The sequence below is a fragment of the Cervus elaphus genome, chromosome 33 (genome assembly GCF_910594005.1).
Source record: "Cervus elaphus chromosome 33, mCerEla1.1, whole genome shotgun sequence".
Classification (NCBI taxonomy): domain Eukaryota; kingdom Metazoa; phylum Chordata; class Mammalia; order Artiodactyla; family Cervidae; genus Cervus; species Cervus elaphus.
Window position 1 is genome coordinate 14341378 of NC_057847.1, and position 19890 is coordinate 14361267.

The 19890-nt window shown below is 36.4% G+C and overlaps 1 non-coding gene across 1 annotated transcript; it reads right to left on the reverse strand.

Annotated features, from left to right (window-relative positions):
* Positions 1–17822: 17822 nt before the first annotated feature.
* On the reverse strand, positions 17823–17933 carry LOC122688850. The gene has a single exon (XR_006339593.1). It is a non-coding gene; the product is annotated as a U6 spliceosomal RNA (small nuclear RNA).
* Positions 17934–19890: the final 1957 nt, after the last annotated feature.

Below are 19890 nucleotides of genomic sequence, written 5' to 3' on the forward strand. Positions count from 1 at the left end.
TCCTGTAGTGATTGTGTCTCTTATGCCCCCCTTTTCTGCTTCTTTAACTATGTATAGTGATATTAAATTTTTCTGTTATATCCATAGTTACTCCTTCTATAGTGTGATTATATGAAAAAAATTACCTACCAAGCCAAGTAGTATACCTTGTTTACATTTCTATTCTTGGACAACGTTTTGTTTTTCAGCTAAGAATCATGTTTTTCCTGCTTTGAGAATTACCTAATTTTCTTTTCCTTTTGTTTATTTTTTTCTTTCATTTGCTTAATTTTCTTTAGTCTATGACATCTCTGTTCTTCTGTCCTCTCCAAGAGCTCTGTAAAATGCCTTCTTTCACAATCTTCTATGAGTCAGTCTTATCAGTTAGTATATCCACTCCAGTTTTGTTTGTCTTTGGTAAATTAATCATAAATCTGACATGATTCCACTCTCCTCAGCTATAGTTGCTTTCTAAGATCTGCTGAAATGTTATTTTGGGAACTCCTTTTTCCTCTTCCCTTGAATCTCTGATTCCTGTATTTCTTTTCCTTGCTGTATCTTCTCTGGTAGATTCATGATACTGAATTCATGAGAGGTAAAATTTTAATCTCCTTAGTGTCAGATAGTGTTTTCTTTTTTCTCTACCCTATTCTTTGACTAATAATTTGGATTGATACACACATTGAGGTCAGAAATGATTTGGCCTTAGCAATAAGAAGGTCATGTTCCACTGCCTTCTGATCTTTGTAATGTTTTTTCTCATTATCTTTGTGTGACCTAATCCTTCTAGGATCATCTGTTTTTTCTTGTTCTGAAATTGTATAAGGATGTACCTTGGTACAGATCTTTTTACATCTATTTTGCTAGACAGTATTCAAAGGACACTCATATCCTTCTGTTTTAGAAAATCTTGTATTTTTTGTTTAAAATAAATTACTTTCTTCTAGTTTCCCTATTTCTTTTTTAAAAGGACTGCTGCCTCCTCCCAGCTTAATTAAGATACAATTGACATATATCATTGTGTAAATTTAAGGTGTACAACAGGATAAATTTGATATATGTGTATACTGAGAAATGATTACAACATTAGAATTTCTAGAAATTCTTTAATTTCCCTTTGGGCATGCTGTGTCATCCCATAGTTCCTTCATTCTTTTCTTTATTTTCTCTCTCATCCTCTTTTCTTACTGCTCCTCCCCTTCCCTCTTTTCCCCTTGTTCTCTCTTTCTCTCTCTTTCTTTCTCTTCTCCCTCCCTTCCTGTCTTCCTGCTATTCCTCTCTTCTTGGCCATCACTTTCCCTCCTGACACATTCTGGGAGATACATTTGAGTTTATCAACTAACCTTTCTTCACTCATGAATGAAAAAAAAAAAATAACTTCATTTGCCATATTTTTAATATCTGAGAACTTTATCTTGCTCTATAAATATTCATTTTGATGCATGTAATATTTTTCCTTTAATAGGTGGGATAGTCATTTTTTAGCTCACTGATAGTATAATTTATAGCTTACTATAAAATTTCTTCTGTTCCCACCATTCTCTGTGTCATGTGAGTGTCTTTCTTTTCTTCCTATTGATCTGGTATATATTTCCATGTGGAAGTTTTGCTTGTATGTTTGGTATTCTTGACTTTTCATTCATTTTAGAATGAGTCACTAAAACACTAGTGGAAGTTATGTGCATTTTGGGGCATGGATAAATCATAGCTTTTTCTCTAGGATCATCAAGTAATCAATGAATTTTTTTTTTTAACTTTGAACCTTCAAGTGTCAGTATATGGAATGAGGGATTGACTAGTTTTGTCTGTAAAGGACAAATTAATATTTTAGGTTTAATGGGTGCTTTATAGTAATCATCACAACAGCAGATTGTTGTCAACTTATAATGGCTTGACTTAAAGATTTTTTGACTTTGTGACTATGTGAAAGTGATATGCATTCAGTAGAAACCATACTTCAAATTTTGAATTTTATTCTTTTTTGGAGCTGTGATATGCAGTAGGATATGCTTATGTGATGCTGGGCAGTGGCAGAGAGTCACAGGTCCCAGTTAGTCACATGATCAAGACAGTAAGCAGTCAATATGCTGACAAACATTCTGTACCCATACAACCATTATTTTTTTCACATTCAGTGAAGTATTAAATAAATTACATGAGATATTCAAAACCTAGTTATAGAATAGGCTTTCTGTTAGATGATTTTGCCCAACTGCAGGCTAATGTAATTATTCTGAGTACGTTTAAAGTAGGTTAAGCTAAGCTCTGGTATTTGGTAGGTAAGGTGTATTAAATGCATTTTCAACTTAAGATATTTTCAGTTTATGATGGGTGTATTGGGAAGTGTAAGTTGAGGAAGATTTGTACTCAACTCTGCCCTTATAGTGAGTGAATAAAACCACAGGCAATAGTAAATGAATGTGTGTGGTTGTGTTCCAATAAAACCTTATTCATTAAAAAAGTAGTAAAGTAAATTTGGCCTGAAGGCTCTAATTTGCTGACCCCTGACAGAGAACATTACTTTTAGGACTTACATTTCTTTAGAAAAGATTTCTCAAAATTTTTTATCAGGAGTTGAAGACAAGGCAGGAAAACAGTCTGCTGCTGTTCTAGACCTGGGCAGGGAAAGGTAGCTGAGGGTTGTACCATTTAATATGGAGATCCTCATTTATTGTCTCATCTTTACCCCCTAATGCTTGACATCCCCAAATCCTATACTACTGTAGTTCAATTTCTTAATAGTGTTTCTCAACCTAATGTGCATAGGAAAAATCTGAGGATCTTAAAGTGCAGGCTCAGATATATGAGGTTTAAAGTTGTGCTGGAGAGTCTATATTTCTGATAAGCTTCTCTGAATGATATTGATGCTGCTGATCCTCAAAGAACATTTTGAATTGCTAGCAAGGGAATAAATACCATATTTTCTATGGATAGAAGAGAGAAGAAATCTAGTTTTCTCTCTACAGGCTTTCAAACAATCCTAATGTTTCCTGCCTCATTTTTCACTCAGGCCTTCCATGGCTCGGATCCCCGAGTCTTTCTAGTTTTGTATAAGTAAATTGACTAGCTTTTTGTCAGTGTCTTTTTCTATAGGCAGCTAGATTTTCAATTCCTGTTCTGGTCATGTTCAGTTATTCATTTATTTTTTTCATTTATTCTCCAATTTTGTGTATATATTTGGGATTCCTTTCTTTGTTTTAATGAAGATGGAGCTTGTACTTTGCACTCTGTAAAAAGCATTTGGAATAATATTTTTGAGGATGGAAAGAAGAACATGTTTGAAATTGAAACTGAATTATAAAGTAGACTATTGCAAAATATTTTCTTGAACTATTTATCAGGCATAATGACAAATCAAAATTTTATTATATTCAACCTGAAATGGTAAAGGAATTTAAATGTACATATATAAGTAACTTCTGGAATATTTCAAAATGTTTGCTGAGGGACAATCATGATTATATATTTTTGACTTTGGATTTTGTCAGTTTTGAATTTGTTACTGAAGGGATCCTTAAGAAGAGCTTCATTTCTCCCAATTCCATTATCTGAATTTATCCTTTGAACTATTTATATTCATATTAAAATGAATCAGCGAAACAAACACTTTCTGTCATGGAATTACTTATGGCAAACCTGAACCAGTGTTCTTGGGCTTCCCTTGTGGCTCAGCTGGTAAAGAGTCTGCCTGCAATGCGAGAGACATGGTTTGATCCCTGGGTTGGGAAGATCCCCTGGAGAAGGGAAAGGCTACCCACTCCAATATTCTGACCTAGAGTCGCAAAGAGCAGGACACGACTGAACAACTTTCACTTTCACTTTCAACCTGAACCAACCTTGGGAAGTAGATAAAATTTGCTTTCATTATACTAATTACAAACAAAGATAACATGCCTTGATTTATCCCTGAGGTCTCCCCTTCACCTAAAAAACTTCCCCTCTGTTTTATGACTCAGGATTTCATGTGCTAGATATTTGCTTTCTATCATTCTTTGATGTCCTTCATCACAGATTACATATTCTGAATCATAACATAATTTGCCTGTTTAATATGTTATGAATAGCATATCATTAATGTAATGAATCTCTAAATGGTATTTCAGTAGTTATGATAGTAGGCATATTGTTGTTCTGCTGGCCCAAAATTATTATCTGAATGCTTTGAATCATAACTATTTGCTCTGTCTAAAAGAGTATTAGATTGAAAATCAGAAAGATTGCCAGCAACAGTAAGACATTGGATAAATTAAATTTCTCTAAATGAGGGCATTAGGTTAGATTCATCTGAAAATATATGTTATTCTAACTTTATGTCCTTCCATTCTCAACTCCTGCTCCCATGGCAGACATACCTAACCCACCATGGCACTTTTTCTCACTAGGCTTAAGTATGACCTCAGAATTCTTTCCACAAACTGCTTAAGAACCTAGTCCCAAGTTTTCAAAGTTTGTATATAAAGTAAAAATGAATTTGGTCATATGTCCAAATAAAGAGACAAAAACTCAAAAGAAACTAAGATCACTTCCTGTCAGATCAGTCACTTTAGTAAGCTGTTTCTTTCCTGGGTCTGCACTTTATCCTCACGATCTCAGTCTCAGATGCTTTGGATTTCAGACTTTGTGTTCTTTGCTTCTTTTTCTTGCTTCCTCCACTGATTCAAGCAGGCCTCTCTAGCAGAGGAGTACTGTGGTAATAGTTCAGTTCAGTTCAGTTGCTCAGTCATGTTCAGCTCTCTCTGACCCCATGGGCTACAGCATGCCAGGCTTCCCTGTCCATCACCAATTCCCAGAGCTTACTCAAACTCAGGTCCATTGAGTCAGTGGTGCCATCCAACCATCTCATCCTCTGTCGACCCCTTCTCCTCCCGCCTTCAATCTTTCCCAGCATCAGGGTCTTTCCCAATGAGTCAGTTCTTCTCATCAGGTGACCAAAGCATCGGAGTTTCAGCTTCAGGATCAGTCCTTCCAATGAATATTTGGGAGTGATTTCCTTTATGATTGACTGGTTGGAGCTCCTTGCAGTCCAAGGGACTCTCAAGTCTTCTCCAACACCACAGTTCAAAAGCATCAGTTCTTTGGTGCACAGCTTTCTTTATAGTCCAACTCTCACATCCGTACACGACTACAGGAAAAACTATAGCTTTGACTAGATGGAACTTTGTCTGCAAAGTAATGTCTCTGCTTCTTAATATACTCTCCAGGTTGGTCATAGCTTTTCTTCCAAGGAGCAAGAATCTTTTAATTTCATGGCTGCAGTCACCATCTGCAGTGAATGGGGAGCCCCTCAAAAATAAAGTCTCTCACTGTTTCCATTGTTTCCCCATCTATTTGCCATGAAGTGATGGGACTTCATGAAGTGATGGGACTTTATGAAGTGATGAAGTGATGGAAGATCATGACATGGTACAGGAGGCAGGAATCAAGACCATCCCCACTTCCCCCCCCCCCAAAAAAAAATGCAAAAAAGCAAAATGGCTGTCTGAGGAGGACTTACAAGTAGCTGTGAATAGAAGGGAAGCGAAAAGCAAAGGAGAAAAAGAAAGATATATCCATTTGAATGCAGAGTTCCAAAGAATAGCAAGGAGAGATAAGAAAGCCTTCCTCAGTGATCAGTGCAAAGAAATACAGGAAAACAATAGAATGGGAAAGACTAGAGATCTCGTCAAGAAAATTAGAGATACCAGGAGAATATTTCATGCAGAGATATGTTCAATAAAAGACAGAAATGGTATGGACATAACAGAAGCAAAAGATATTAAGAAGAGGTGGCAAGAATACACAGAAAAAATGTACAAAAAAGATCTTCAGGACCCAGATAATCATGATGGTGTGATCACTCACCTAGACCCAGACATCCTGGAGTGAGAAGTCAAGTGGACCTTAGGAAGCATCACTATGAACAATGCTTGTGGAGGTGATGGAATTCCAATTGAGCTATTTCAAATCCTATGAGATGATGCTGTAAAAGTGCTGCACTCAATATGCCAGGAAATTTGGAAAACTCAGCAGTGGCCACAGGACTGGAAAAGGTTAGTGTTCATTCCAATCCCAAAGAAAGGCAATGCTTAAGAATGTTCAAACTGCTGCACAATTGCGCTCATCTCACACACTAGCAAAAATAATGCTCAAAATTCTCCAAGCCAGGCTTCAGCATTAAATGAACCTTGAATTTCCAGATGTTCAAGTTGGATTTTAAAAAGGCAGAGGAACCAGAGATCAAATTGCCAACATCCACTGGATCTTCGAAAAACCAAGAGAGTTCCAGAAAAACATCTATTTCTGCTTTATTGACTATGCCAAAGCCTTTGACTGTGTGGATCACAATAAACTGTGGAAAATTCTAAAAGAGATGGGAATACCAGACCACCTGACCTGTCTCTTGAGAAACCTGTATGCAGGTCAGGAAGCAACAGTTAGAACTGGACATGGAAAAACAGACTGTTTCCTAATCAGGAAAGGAGTACGTCAAGGCTGTATATTGTCACCCTGCTTATTTAACTTCTATGCAGAGTACATCATGAGAAATGCTGGGCTGGAGGAAGAACAAGCTGGAACCAAGATTGCTGGGAGAAATATCAATAACCTCAGATATGCAGATGACATCACCCTTATGGCAGAAAGTGAAGAAGAACTAAAGAGCCTCTTAATGAAAGTGAAAGAGGAGAGTGAAAAAGTTGGCTTAAAGCTCAACATTCAGAAAACTAAGATCATGGCATCCAATCCCATCACTTCATGGGAAATAGATGGGGAAACTGTGGAAAGAGTGGCTGAATTTATTTTTTGGGAGGCTCCAAAATCACTGCTGATGGTGACTGCAGCCATGAAATTAAAAGATGCCTACTTCTTAGAAGGAAAGTTATGACCAACCTAGACAGCATATTAAAAAGCAGAGACATTATTTTGCCAACAAAGGTCCATCTAGTCAAGGCTATGGTTTTTCCAGTGGTCATGTATGGATGCGAGAGTTGGACTATAAAGAAAGCTGAACACTGAAGAATTGATGCTTTTGAACTGTGGTGTTGGAGAAGACTCTTGAGAGTCCCTTGGACTGCAAGGAGATCCAATCAGTCCATCCTAAAGCAGATCATCCTGGGTGTTGATTGGAAGGACTGATGTTGAAACTGAAACTCCAATACTTTGGCCACCTGATGCAAAGAGTTGACTCATTTGAAAAGACCCTGATGCTGGGAAAGATTGAGGGCAGGAGGAGAAGGGGATGACAAAGGATGAAATGATTGGATGGCATCATTGACCGAAGGACATGGGTTTGGGTGGACCCAGGGGGTTGGTGATGGACAGGGAGGCCTGGCGTGCTAAGGTTCATGGGGTTGCAAAGAGTTGGACATGACAGATTGACTGAGCTGAACTGAACTGAACCGAACTGATGGGACCAGATGCCATGCTCTTAGTTTTCTGAATGTTGAGTTTTAAGCCAACTTTTTCAACTCTTCTCTTTCACTTTCACCAAGAAGCTATTTAGTTCTTCTTTGCTTTCTGCCATAAGGGTGGTGTCATCTGTGTATCTGAGGTCATTAATTTTCTCCTCGTAATCTTAATTACAGCTTATGCTTCATCCAGCCTGGACTTTCACATGATGTACTCTGCATATAAGGTAAACAAGTGGGGTCACAATATACAGTGTTGATGTACTCCTTTCCCAGTTTGGAAGCAGTATGTTGTTCCATGTCCAGTTCTAACTGTTGCTTCTTGATCTGCATACAGATTTCTCAGGAGGCAGGTCAGGTGGTCTGGTATTCCCATCTCTAGGCAAGAGTGAACATCGACATTTTAGGAATCTGTTAACTAAAAGGGACTGGAATGAGTGAATTTAACTCCTATTACCTTTATATCTACTACTGTGGGCAAGAATCCCTTAGAAAAAAATAGAGTAGCATAATAGTAAACAAAACAGTCCAAAATGCAGTACTTGGATGCAATCTCAAAAATGACAGAATGACGTCCGTTTGTTTCCAAGGCAAACCATTCAGTATGACAGTAATCCAAGGCTATGCCCCGACCAGTAGTGCTGAAGAAGCTGAAGTTGAACAGTTCTATGAAGACCTACATGAACTTCTAGAACTAACACTCAAAAAAGGTATCCTCTTCATTATAGGGGACTGGAATGCAAAAGTAGGAAGTCAAGAAACACTGAGTAACAGGCAAATTTGGCCTTGAAGTACAAAATGAAGCAGGGCAAAGGCCAATTGAGTTTTGCCAAGAGAACACACTGGTCATAGCAAACACCCTCTCCCAACAACATAAGAGAAGACTAGACACATGGACATAACAAGATGGTCAATACTGAAATCAGATTGATTATATTCTTTGCAGCCAAAGATGGAGAAGCTCTATACAGTCAGCAAAAACAAGACCAGGAAGTGACTGTGGCTCAGGTGATGAATTCCTTATTCCAAATTTAGACTCAAATTGAAGAAAGTAAGGAAAACTACTAGGCAATTCAGGTATGACCTAAATCAAATCCCTTACAATCATACAGTGGAAATAACAAATAGATTCAAGAGATTAGATGTGATAGCATGCCTGAAGAACTATGGACAGAGGGTCATGACACTGTACAAGAGCAGGGATCAAGACCATCCCCAAGAAAAAGAAATGCAATAAGGCAAAAAGGTTGTCTGAGGAGGACTTACAAATAGCCTAGAAAAGAAGAAAAGCTAAAGGCAAAGGAGAAAAGAAAGATATACCCATTTGAATGCAGAGTTCCAAAGAATAGCAGGAGAGATAAGAAAGCCTTCCTCAGTGATCAATGTAAAGAAATAGAGGAAAACAATAGAATGGGAAAGACTAGAGATCTCGTCAAGAAAATTAGAGAAACAAAGGAAACATTTCATGCAAAGATAGGCACAATAAAGGACAAAAATGGTATGACCTAACAGAAGCAGATGATATTAAGAAGAGGTAGCAAGAATACACAGAAAAACTATACAAAAAAGATCTTCATGACCCAGATAACCACGATGGTGTGATCACTCACCTAGACCCAGACATCCTGGAATGTGAAGTCAAGTGAGCTTTAGGAAGTATCACTACACACAAATTTCACGAAGGTGATGGAATTCCAGTTGAGCTATTTCAAATCCTATAAGACGATGCTGTGAAAGTGCTGCACTCAATATGCCAGGAAATTTGGAAAACTCAGCAGTGGCCACAGGACTGGAAAAGGTTAGTTTTCATTCCAATCCCAAAGAAAGACAATGCCAAAGGATGTTCAAACTGCCTCACAATTGCACTCACTCATCTCACATACTAGGAAAGTAATGCTTAAAATTCTCCAAGCCAGGCCTCAGCAATAAATGAACCTTGAATTTCCAGATGTTCAAGTTGGATTTAAAAAAGGCAGAGGAACCAGAGATCAAATTGCCAACATCCGCTGGATCATCAAAAAAGCAACAGAGTTCCAGATGTTTTATTGACTATGCCAAAGTCTTTGACTGTGTGGCTCACAACACATTGTGGTAATAGTTCCCAATGGTAATTGATTTGTATCCTGGCTCTGGCCTTTCAAGCTGTGTTATTTAAATCTTTTGCATCCAGGTTTCATTCTTTCTAGAATAAGTGCTATGATACACAATACATGAGGTAATCTGTTTGAAAACATTTCAATTTAACATTATGTAAATATTAGGTGTGTTTATTATTGATGAGGATTCAATTTCAGTATTCAGCTAAAATGTGGAAACCCTATAGGTTATGTTGAAAAAGTGAAATTATATTAATTAGAATACTGTGTGCACCTATTATTTTCGATCAGGTAGATTACACTTGAAATACTGTATGAAAATGTGATAGTTTGATCATAAGTGGCATAAAACTACATGAAGACATAATAAAATTGCTCACTAAACTCAGTAGATCCTGGACTTCTGCTTAAACAACTGTAAATGTTAAAGAGACTGTCTTTTGAATTCTTAGCTCCAATTACTCTACCACTGTTTAGACAGCACTCCAGGAGAGGCCCATGGACAGAGGAGCCTGGTGGGCTACAGTCCATGGGATTGCAAAGAATTGGACATGACTGAAGCTACTTGGCATGCACATGCTAATTTAATTCCAGGTAGAAATATTATGCAAGTGTCACTGGAGACATAGTCTCTCTCTTTCCTTAGATGGTAAGTTTGGGAAAATTACGATAGATTTTCCCAGTGCTCACATATCCAAATTCAAAGTTGACCTCTCAGTCAGATTTGCAAGATTTGAACTGGTATTGCAAAAAGTCACTTGAACTCATTCCTAGACAAGGTTTGTTGTGGACTGCCGCATTAAAATAATCATTCAAAGTAAATGTATTTGTATACGGTATAATAAGGAAGTCACTTCCCTGGTGGCTCAGATAGTAAAGAATCTGCCTGCAATGCAGGAGACCTGGGTTCAATCCCCGGGTTGGGAAAATCCTCTGGAGGAGGAGCTAGAAACCCACTCCAGTATTCTCGCCTGGAGAATCCCATGGACAGAGGGGCCTGGTGGGCTACAGTCCATGGGGTTGCAAAGAGTCAGACACGACTGAGCGACTAAGCACAGCACAGTAAGTTTGTCAGTTAATATTTGTGCACATACCCAATTATTCTAGCTAAAATGCATTTCACTCAGTTCCTTCTTCCTTGGTGGCCATTTTTATACCTCAAGATCCTCTCTCTTGGCTACAGTTAAGTGGAATAGGACTGAAAATTGATAGTAAGAAGAGTACAGTCGATAGATGGGTTCAATAGCAGCCTGTGACTTGTTCTGCTGTAAACAGGTGAATCAGGTCAATCAGATTCTCGCTCTTGGAAGTCTGAACTGGAAAGCACAGTCCGTTAGCAGTAAGCGTAGCAGCCGAAAGGATGCTGTGAGGTAGTTGCTGCACTGATGTCATATACAAAAGGAGGTTATGAGGAAGCAAAAACTGGATTAACAGAGGAAACCACATAGCAGAGATGAATGATGTGGATAAGGAGAGAGAACTGTGATGCTAAGAAAGCTAATTTGGCTATTGGTGGAGAAAGAGGTTAGCCAGCTCTTAAAGCTGATTCTGGGCCAGTTCCTGTATCATTACAGCTAATTGCCTTTAGATGAAATAAATTAAGTATATCTTTTTTCCTAACCAATTGCCTAACCAATCCATGTGCTAATAAACATACATGATTCAATTTTGTCTTGCAATCACACTTTATTCTGATGGTTATTTTGAATACTTCCTTGTTAAGAAATATGCAATAATATGGAGATGAAATAAAGTTTTACTTGGATCTATGTCTTTTAATACTTTACCGTTGCATTAGTGCCTGATAAATTTATGGTGGCAGTCATGCCTGATAGATTTAAAAGATTGTTTTTGTTCCATTGTAAATAAGCTACAGAAAAGCAGCTTGTTTTCTGCAACAAATCGTGAAAGTACAGGGCACCAGGTTTTGAAGTGAGCAGACGTTGGGCAGACGTTAGGAATGCAGTAACATGTTGAGGAATATGTGTTCATTTAAGAATGGCACCAAGTCTGGATAAGGACATTAGAGCAGTAAAATAGATGTAGGGATCATATTAAAGGTGCTGATGGTGTAACTTGAAATATCCTGTGTGGCCATTTTCACTTTTATATTTCATCAGGAAATTATGATGGCTTAATAATGTATTTTTAATTGTTATCCAGGAAAGGTAATTTATTTTCTGTAGATAGCAGTCAGAATTTGAAAATAAGAGGTATGTTACATTTAAGATAGCTCTAAGAATATGTTGTAGTTTTGTTTTACTTGATAAGTATATTGCAAAAATATATTTAAAAAAGGGAAACAGGCTTCTATGAAAGCACTTGCACATAGGTGTAAAGGTAGGCTACTATCAAAAGATATATTCTGACTGTAAGACTGGGGATATGCATATATTTATATTTTTCAGCATCCTGGAGGTGATTTAAAAGATGTTATGTACTGTGGTTTGGAAATGTAAATTGTTCTGTCTCCTCTAAAGATAGCTTATTTTTTCAAAAATCTTTCATTCACAATATTTATTACTGATTTTATCACATCTGATTTATGTTATTTTCATAAACTGTTTCTTAGGGTAAAATTGTACTTGGTTAAATAGTAATTTAAAATCTGTCTTCCAAGACTATAACAGAACTGTGCTGGCATGACATATTTTTTGAAGTGTGTTTTACTTGAGGACTATCATATTTCTGAAACTGGCAGTTCTAAATGAAATAACTGTTTAAACTTCTTGCCAGGAGAGAGTTTACCTGGTAAGAAAATATTGGAACTAGCCAAGAAGGAAGATGTTTTAATTTATATTTCATTATAGCTACAAAAAATGTGTTTTGGTATTTTAGGAATATATTCTTTTTCTGTATTGCCTTGACTGAAGTTTGAGTCACTTGCTCACTTTATGGAGGTATAACCCTGTGGAATTTTTGGTCCATTTAGTTCCCTATAACTGATGAAAATTGGGAAGGACAAATGTACCAACTTTTTGAAATTATATATTAATTGATTTTTTTTTTTTAAGTCAGGAGAAAACCCAGATATAATAATCTAGAAATCGCCATCTTAATGGTGGTATAATAATGATACAGTATTTTTGCTTTTATTACTACCTGTATATAAAAAGTCAGAAAATAAAGAATCCATTTCTGTAACTACTGTATTGAAAAAATTTTATGAAATTATTTGACTAAAGAAAACATTTTTACCAAATGGAAACTTTTATCATTTGACGCTGAGAAGTATTGGACCAAACAAAATTTAGATAATATTTTTTCATATATTATTTCTGCTATTTCTTGATAATGAAGTTATGAAATTATTTTCAAGAATAAGGAGATTTTTAGAAGTGTTGTGGAGAGTAGTGATGAATATAACATATAATCTATGAATATTATCTATTTTGAGTTCTGTTTTACCCATCTTTCAATGTATGTATTATTACCACCAACTTGTGCTTATGGAAAAATAAAAATAGCCATATTTGTAGACATTACAGTATGTGAATTCTTTATATGATTTGATCATTACAAAAATGTTTTGACTTGGTGGGTAGCATATATATTCCCACAAGCTAAAAAAGGATTATTTAAACAGTATGCCTATAAATTTTGGTTCATAAAACTAGAGAAAATTCAATGTTTTGGGTTCAGATGCAGTACTCTTTTCCTATAGAGGTCACTGTCTCTTAACAAGGAATGAAGGCACATTCAGGTAAAGTACTTATTTTCTTGGCTTGAGAGTAATGCAAATAAGTGAACTAAGAACTTCCCAAAATAAAAGATATTTTTAATGTCATTAAATAGTGGAAAGATCAATACAGAGCAAATCATATATTAACACTCATTAAAAAATTTTTTTTCATTTATTTTTATTAGTTGGAGACTACTTTACAATATTGTAGTGGTTTTTGCCATACATTGACATGAATCAGCAATGGATTTACATGTGTTCCCCTTCCCGATCGCCCCTCCTGCCTCCCTCTTCATCCCATCCCTCTGGGACTTCCCAGTGCACCAGCCCTGAGCACTTGTCTCATGCATCCAACCTGGGCTGGTGATCTGTTTCACCCTTGATAGTATACTTGTTTCAATGCTGTTCTCTCTGAACATCCCACCCTTGCCTTCTCCCACAGTCTAAAAGTCTGTTCTGTACATCTGTGTCTCTTTTTCTGTTTTGCACATAGGGTTATCGTTACCATCTTTTAAAATTCCATATATATGTGTTAGTATACTATATTGGTCTTTATCTTTCTGGCTTACTTCACTCTGCATAATGGGCTCCAGTTTCATCCATCTCATTAGAACAGATTCAAATGAATTCTTTTTAATGGCTGAGTAATATTCCATGGTGTATATGTACCACAGCTTCCTTATCCATTCGTCTGCTGATGGGCCTCTAGGTTGCTTCCATATCCTGGCTATTATAAACAGTGCTGTGATGAACATTGGAGTCCACGTATCTCTTTCAGATCTTGTTTCCTTGGTGTGTATGCCCAGGAGTGGGATTGCTGGGTCATATGGCACTTCTATTTCCAGTTTTTAAGAAATCTTCACACTGTTCTCCATAGTGGCTGTACTAGTTTGCATTCCCACCAACAGTGCAAAAGGGTTCCCTTTTCTCCACACCCTCTCCAGCATTTATTGCTTGTAGACTTTTGGATAGCAGCCATCCTAACTGGCGTGTAATGGTACCTCACTGAGGGTTTGATTTGCATTTCTCTGATAATGAGTGATATTGAGCATCTTTTCATGTGTTTGTTAGCCATCTGTATGTCTTCTTTGGAGAAATGTCTGTTTAGTTCTTTGGCCCATTTTTTGATTGGGTCATTTATTTTTCTGGAATTGAGCTTCAAGAGTTGCTTGTATATTTTTGAGATTAATCCTTTGTCTGTTGCTTCATTTGCTATTATTTTCTCCCATTCTGAAGGCTGTCTTTTCACCTTGCTTATAGTTTCCTTTGTAGTGCAAAAGCTTTTAAGTTTCATTAGGTCCCATTTGTTTATTTTTGCTTTTATTTCCAATATTCTGGGAGGTGGGTCATAGAGGATCTTGCTGTGATTTATGTCGGAGAGTGTTTTGCCTATGTTCTCCTCTAGGAGTTTTATAGTTGCTGGTCTTACATTTAAATCTTTAATCCATTTTCAGTTTATTTTTGTGTATGGTGTTAGAAAGTGTTCTAGTATCATTTTTTTACAAGTGGTTGACCAGATTTCCCAGCACCACTTGTTAAAGAGGTTGTCTTTTTCCATTGTATATTCTTGCCTCCTGTGTCAAAGATAAGGTGTCCATAGGTACGTGGATTTATCTTTGGGCTTTCTATTCTGTTTCATTGATCTATATTTCTGTCTTTGTGCCAGTACCTTACTGTCTTGATGACTGTGGCTTTGTAGTAGAGACTGAAGTCAGGCATGTTGATTCCTCCAGTTCCATTCTTCTTTCTCAAGATTACTTTGGCTATTCGAGGTTTTTTGTATTTCCATACAAATTGTGAAATTATTTATTCTAGTTCTGTGAAGAATACCGTTGGTAGCTTGATAGGGATTGCATTAAATCTATAGATTGCTTTGGGTAGTATAGTCATTTTCACAACATTGATTCTTCCAATCCATGAACATGGTATATTTCTCCATCTATTTGTGTCCTCTTTGATTTCTTTCATCAGTGTTTTATAGTTTTCTGTGTATAGGTCTTTTGTTTCTTTAGGTAGATATACTCCTAATATTTTATGCTTTTTGTTGCAATGGTGAATGGTATTGTTTCCTTAATTTCTCTTTCTGTTTTCTCATTATTAATGTATAGGAATGCAAGGGATTTCTGTGTGTTAATTTTATATCCTGCAACTTTACTATATTCATTGATTAGCTCTAGTAATTTTCTGGTGGAGTCTTTAGGATTTTCTATGTAGAGGATCATGTCATCTGCAAACAGTGAGAGTTTCACTTTTTCTTTTTCTATCTGGATTCCTTTTACTTCTTTTCCTGCTCTGATTGCTGTGGCCAAAACTTCCAACACTATGTTGAATAGTAGTGGTGAGAGTGGGCACCCTTGTCTTGTTCCTGACTTTAGGGAAAATGCTTTCAATTTTTCACCATTGAGTATAATGTTTGCTGAGGGTTTGTCATATATAGCTTTTATTATGTTGAGGTATGTTCCTTCTATTCCTGCTTTCTGGAGAGTTTTTTTTTTTTTTTTATCATAAATGGATGTTGAATTTTGTCAAAGGCTTTTTCTACATCTATTGAGATAATCATATGGTTTTTATCTTTCAATTTGTTAATGTGATTGATTTGTGGATATTAAAGAATCCTTGCATTCCTGGGATAAAGCCCACTTGGTCATGATGTATGATGTTTTTAATATGTTGTTGGATTCTGTTTGCTAGAATTTTGTTAGGGATTTTTGCATCTATGTTCATCAGTGATATTGGCCTGTAGTTTTCCTTTTTTTGTGACATCTTTGTCTGGTTTTGGAATTAGGGTGATGGTGAACCCATAGAATGAGTTTGGAAGTTTACCTTCCTCTGCAATTTTCTGGAAGAGTTTGAGTAGGATGGGTGTTAGCTCTTCTCTAAAGTTTTGATAGAATTCAGCTGTGAAGCCATCTGGTCCTGGGCTTTTGTTTGCTGGAAGATTTCTGATTACAGTTTCGATTTCCGTGCTTGTGACGGGTCTGTTAAGATCTTCTATTTCTTTCTGGTTCTGTTTTGAAAAGTTGTACTTTTCTAGAAATTTGTCCATTTCTTCCAAGTTGTCCATTTTATTGGCATAGAGCTGCTGGTAGTAGTCTCTTATGGTCCTTTGTATTTCAGTGTTGTCTGTTGTGATCTCTCCATTTTCATTTCTAATTTTGTTGATTTGGTTCTTCTCCCTTTCTTTCTTAATGAGTCTTGCTAACGGTTTGTCCATTTTGTTTATCTTTTCAAAAAACCAGCTTTTAGCTTTGTTGATGTTTGCTATGGTCTCTTTTGTTTCTTTTACGTTCATTTCTGCCCTAATTTTTAAGATTTCTTTCCTTCTACTAACCCTGGGGTTCTTTATTTCTTCTTACTCTAGTTGCTTTAGGTGTAGAGTTAGGTTATTTATTTGACTTTTTTCTTGTTTCTTGAGGTAAGCCTGTAATGCTATGAACCTTCCCCTTAGCACTGCTTTTACAGTGTCCCATAGGTTTAAAGTTGTTGTGTTTTCATTTTCATTCGTTTCTATGCATATTTTGATTTCTTCTATGATTTATTGGTTATTCAGAAGTGTGTTATTTAGCCTCCATATGTTGGTATTTTTAATAGTTTTTTTTTTTTTTTTTTTCCCCTGCAATTGAGATCTAATCTATCTGCATTGTGGTCAGAAAAGATGACTGGAATGATTTCAGTTTTTTTGAATTTACCAAGGCTAGATTTATGGCCCAGGATGTGATCTCTTCTGGAGAAGGTTCCGTGTGCACTTGAGAAAAAGGTGAAATTGATTCTTTTGGGGTGAATTGTCCTATAGATATCAATTATGTCTAGCTGGTCCATTGTGTCATTCAAAGTTTGTGTTTCCTTGTTAATTTTCTGTTTAGTTGATCTATCCATAGGTGTCAGTAGGGTATTAAAGTCTCCCACTATCATTGTGTTTTTGCTAATTTCCCCTTTCATACTCGTCAGCATTTGCCTTACATATTGCAGTCCTCCTATGTTGGGTGCATATATATTTATAATTGTTATATCTTCTTCCTGGATTGATCCTTTGATCATTATGTAGTGTCCTTCTTTGTCTCTTTTCACAGCCTTTATTTGAAAGTCTATTTTATCTGATATGAGTATTGCGACTCCTGCTTTCTTTTGGTCTCCATTTGCGTGAAATATTTTTTTCTAGCCCTTTACTTTCAGTCTGTATGTGTCCCTTGTTTTGAGGTAGGTCTCTTTTATACAGCATATATAGGGGTCTTATTTTTGTATCCATTCAGCCAGTCTTTGTCTTTTGGTTGGGTTGTAAATGGGTTTTAAATTCAACCCATTTACCTTTAAGGTAATTATTGATAGGTATGGTCCCGTTGCCACTTACTTTGTTGTTTTGGGTTCGCGTTTATACACCTTTCTGTGTTTCCTGTCTAGAGAAGATCCTTTAGCATTTGTTGGAGAGCTGGTTTGGTGGTGCTGAATTCTCTCAGCTTTTGCTTGTCTGTAAAGCTTTTGAATTCTCCTTCATATCTGAATGAGATCCTTGCTGGGTACAGTAATCTGGGTTGTAGGTTATTCTCTTTCATTGCTTTAAGTATGTCCTGCCATTCCCTTCTGTCCTGAAGAGTTTCTATTGATAGATCAGCTGTTATCCTTATGGGAATCCCTTTGTGAGTTATTTGTTGTTTCTCCCTTGTTGCTTTTAATATTTGTTCTAAAAATATGGAATGCTTCACGAATTTGTGTGTCATTCTTGTGCAGGGGCCATGCTCATCTTCTCTGTATCATTCCAATTTTAGTATATGTGCTCATTTTTAAGTTGATCAAGATAAAGCTTCATAAAGGTCCTACACTATTACATAAAATTAAAATGTCTTGGGTACAGCAACAAACATTTGACTTAGTATTGAAATTGTGCTGATAACCTTTACTAGTTTGAATTTTCAGCCCTTTATGTCTAAAATTCTGAGAATTAACTTCTATTACTGGTTCTGTAATTAATTCTAAATGGGGAAGATGTAGGAGGTAGATGATTTAAAGTTTCCTTTTAACTGAACACAGTCCTTTATTTGCCATAAATATGTTTCCTAAGTTTCAAGGCAAAAAAGGGTCTTGAACAAGAATTCTACTCTTTGATTAATTAGAACATTTAGTTGAGAGCTAGTTCCAAGAAAAAGTTCAGAGAGAATTTTATTTTTAGAGGACTCATCTCCCGTTAACAAGAATAATGAAATGAGTGAATCATATAATGCAATTGGAGCCTGGTCCTGGCAATTATGCAGCCATTTACCCCTCAGTGACAACTTGGGAGCTAGAGTTTCAGCACATTCTGGGTGTTGATTTCCTACAGGGGCATGTTTATGTTTTAGATGAAGCACAGGCTGCTTGGAAGGCTTCAGATGGTTCTATTGGGTTGAGGATTAATGAGGTTAAATTAACTCAGTCACTTAATGCACATTTTATTGAGGTTCAAGCTGTTCAGACTGTTGCTGTTAATATGAGTAACCCAGAATGTTGCCAGTTAAATGTAAGTTACACATCAGGGATGCCAGGGTCATTAGTGACAGAAAGAAAGCAATTTTATTTGGTCATGACATTTATCATAAAGGCATTCTCATGTTTACATACAAACATATATATTTTAAATATTATGTAAAAGATATCTATAACTATCTTTAAAAACATAAGAATGCCTATGTGGTATATATGTGAAATATATATGTGTATGTATGCCTATATGTATATATATAATATATATTATATGTATATATAATATTTACTTCAAAAGTTGTTTATTTAGCGATACTGTTGTTACCTCAGATAGGATTATGACCTTATATTTAAATATTTTTGTGCTGATTTTTGAGAACAAATTGTTGACCTAAGAAAGAAAAGTGAAATGAGCAAAATTTCCTTCCCTCATCAGCTGTGCATATGAGGAACATCTTGGATAAATGTTTTGTTCTAACCCTATGATATCATCAATCTGAAAACATCCTATGTTGAGATGATTGAGTTAGATCCATGATGTAATGCCCGAGTATCTATTCATTCACTAATTTATTCAGTCATTGTTTTTTGACCATCTGATATATACTACCACTTACACTAATGCTGAGGATAGATAGTTCTAGCTCCCTTACATTTAGTATGTTTATTAGCTTCTTCACTTAAATATGCATATCTTATGTTATCAAGGGCTTTATGACTTCCTGTGGAGCTTTCACAGGTGTACTACTGGCTTTAAAATAATGATTTCTAGATGCTCATAAATTAAATAAGCCCCCCTAGGTAATGGAATCTAATATTCATGTAAATTGCTCCATTTTTACTCTAGACAACAAAGTAAGCTTAGAACAACATAAATGACAACACCCTCCTCTACCAAAGGGCCCCACACAGATGCTTTACTGTCTTTTTCTGCAAGTACTATAAAGCTCTCATAATATATAGAATTCCATGACTTATTCCACTTCCTATAGGCTGAGTTTTCACTTGAAATGTCTGTTTTACTCTCAGGACATGCATAAGGACATTGGAAAAATTAATCCAGGGTACATCTGTGGAAAAGAACACACACATGCACACCCTGAATAAAGAGTTCTTGGCAAGTCTCCAGGAGTCTAAGCACATACTTGCCTAGAAATACTGGTGCACCCTATGTTGCCACTTCTCTCTACCCCTGGCACAGCACTCCCCTGGTTTGGAAGCAGGGCTTTGGCATCCCTACTGAGAACAGGGCACTGAGAAGTGATTGCTAGAGGGAAGAACCATTAGAGTTGCC